The sequence below is a fragment of the Papaver somniferum genome, chromosome 1 (assembly GCF_003573695.1).
Source record: "Papaver somniferum cultivar HN1 chromosome 1, ASM357369v1, whole genome shotgun sequence".
Classification (NCBI taxonomy): domain Eukaryota; kingdom Viridiplantae; phylum Streptophyta; class Magnoliopsida; order Ranunculales; family Papaveraceae; genus Papaver; species Papaver somniferum.
In genome coordinates this window covers 52,928,944-52,931,852 of record NC_039358.1, presented here as the reverse complement: position 1 = coordinate 52,931,852, position 2,909 = coordinate 52,928,944, and the positions used below count along the sequence as shown (strand labels likewise).

At 34.4% G+C, this 2,909-nt stretch overlaps 1 non-coding gene across 1 annotated transcript; it reads left to right on the top strand.

Moving 5' to 3' along the window:
- The first annotated feature begins 231 nt into the window (after positions 1 to 231).
- TRNAK-UUU lies at positions 232 to 304 on the top strand. Its single transcript has one exon. It is a non-coding gene; the product is annotated as a tRNA-Lys (tRNA).
- Positions 305 to 2,909: the final 2,605 nt, after the last annotated feature.

Genomic DNA, 2,909 nt, shown 5'->3' with positions numbered 1-2,909 from the left:
TATCAAAACTTAAGGTGTTTAATTATTTTTATTTGATTTGTTTTTTTATCTTTTATTTGTAACTATATGTTCTCGGCTTCATTCTAATCTTTGTCAATTTAATAGTTCCAAGGCGTTTGAAGTGCAACAAATGTCGCATTATGGTCTTAAGACGGGTAATTTCATTCATTATGCTCAATTTACTTTGTATTAAATTCATATCATGTCCCACTTACATTGGGAATGGTAGTTGTTGTCTTGGCTCAAATGGAAGAGCGCATGGTTTTTAACCATGTAGTTGTGGGTTCGACTCCCATAGATGGCATTCTTATTTGGATAGGTTAGGAAGGCTAAAACCTTACCCATGCTTCCGATTACAAAACAGTGCTTCCAATATTTGATGCTCATATAGTAGGATTCCAACAGAAGATATCGAGTTGGACCAGGATCTTGGACTTCTAAGATTGTTTTCACAGGATAACAGAGTAGCTAAAATTTATATCTGGGATATCCTAGCATTGTTTATACAGTAGTTTTTGATTTTTCAGCTAGGTATTTCTTCATTAAAGATATTAATTTTATCGTCTTTTGTTTCCATTATATGTACTGATTAAATTTTTTAATTCTGATGTTAGCTTAATTCTCAATTTTCATCTTCTTTTTTCGGGTTTTCTAGAATGTTGCAATATTGATAATGTGATTTTTGCTGCACGAGTCATTAGGAGTTTTCTTTACATACACTATTGGAGAAAGTCCATCACTTCAGTAGGTAAATTATAAGGATATATTACGGGGTCACCACCTAGGTTAGTAGGTATCCTAGATGACTACTGAATAAGTTACCAATATCATGTAGCTCTTAATAAGCACCTGAAGTACCAATCTCAAATAAATGAGAATGAGAGTTTAATGACTTTGATACAATTTTGGAGAAAAACAATGGGATATAAGTGATATATCTGATGGGAAATACATGAGAATTTTTTTAGGAAATCCATATAAGAAACTAGAGGAATGCTCATGATTTCATATTATGGACTATTTGGTCGTTTGTGATGCTTGGTTTTTAGGTTTATCAGTTTTATCGGTAAATTGTTTTTTTTCTGGAGGTTGTGGTGAAAGGATTAGTTTTGTAATCAGTTTACTTGGTGTAGCAAAGCATATGTGGCTGAGTTTGTTTATGGATAATCATTAGTTTTTATACTCAAACCGTGGATTGCTGAAGGTTGATGCTCCGACGAGTTTTGTCTAAAATGATTCTGAGGATGGTTCCCAAGAATCCATGTGCTTCTGGAAACTCCAGTATGGTACCATGATTGTCATCATATTAGTGTCTCCGGAATCTCATCGTTCCTCTATTCCTCATTGTAGAAATCCCTGAGTTGAATCTGCTCATTTGGATCTATACATGGTATGTTGTTTTATCATCTCCAACGGTATGGATTGTTTATGTGATTGGTTCATCCACCTAAGGTTTTGCTTATTTTTTCTCTTGGAAATTTATGCATGGTTTATTTAGATTCGCTATGGAATTTACAAGTGTTGATCTTGAAGTTCGTTGGTTGTTTTACAGCTCTTGCTTGGTGTAGAAAGAAGATCCAACAATATTTCGGTTGACTCAACTTTGTGGACTTGATCTTGCATGCCTAGATTTCACAAGTTAATGGTCATATAGATGTTACCTAACCAGATTGGGACTATGAACCATCGCCAATGGAATTAAATGAGATTTGTAAATGCTTCTTTTGGAAAAAAACGGGTAGATGATCGGAGGAGTGAAGATCATATAACTGCGATCCTCTTCTTGCCTAGCTCATGTACATATCTGCGCTATTTCTAATATGTCCATCAGTGACTATATTAATTTTGTTAAAGAGTTATTGCAGTCAGCAAGTTCAAGACTAATCATCCTAAAAGTTTAAATAATTGACGTGTCCCAATTTTACCTTCTTCACAGTTGGCGCGTCCAAATTTTACCCTCTTGCTCTCTTAAGGTGCTGGGTTTATTTCTTGGAACTAGATCTCATGCAATTTTTTGGTGCATTTTCTTTGAATTCCATACTTAATCTACGCGTTATTTTATACTCCCTCTATTTCTAAAAAAAGAGACACTTTTCCTATTTGCACATTTTTAAGGCAAGCATATGAGAGAGTAATTTTATTAAGAAAACCAAACAGTATATGTGTTAAAGTATCTTTTTTTTAGATACAAAATTTAAAGTTAAAAGTATTTCTTTTTAAGAAACTGAGAGAGTATAAGAAAAGCTTGCAGAGTAAGACAAAAAAATATGAAATAACAATAGTATTATTCCCGCTGATCAATTTAGAAATGATCAACTCACAGAAGGTTTTCACCGTGCAAAGCACCGTGTGAGAGGGGATGGTTCTGCCCCACCCCTATCCAAATGCAAAGCACGCTTATCTGAACCGTTCATCACCCTCACGGTGCATTTCACGGTGAAAACCTTTGATCAACCTAGCAACTCTGAATCAATTTTGTAATCATGGACTCTCGAATACATAATATAATACATGTATAGGGAATAAAATCGAATGACTTTCTCAAATGACTCTCTGTTACTAGAAAGCACGGGGATCTAAAATATCCGGAAGAAAGAATCATTATAACACAAAGAACTGAAATTAAATATAAGATTAACTCTCACTTATACAAAGAGATGAACCCGTATACGATCAACTCGCGCCTGATATTTAAGTACGGATTCAAACAACAGAAAAATTCTTTAAAACATCTAGAATAACTAGGATTCCCAATCTACGAAATCCGACTAAAAGTTGGTGCACCACTCATCCAAAGATTCAAAAAAGCTACTGGGGTATTCAAAACAACATCCCGAATGGAAATACAGAACCGACATAGAAAAAATCTGGACTCTAGAAAGAACACAATTATTGCGCAAATACCGATG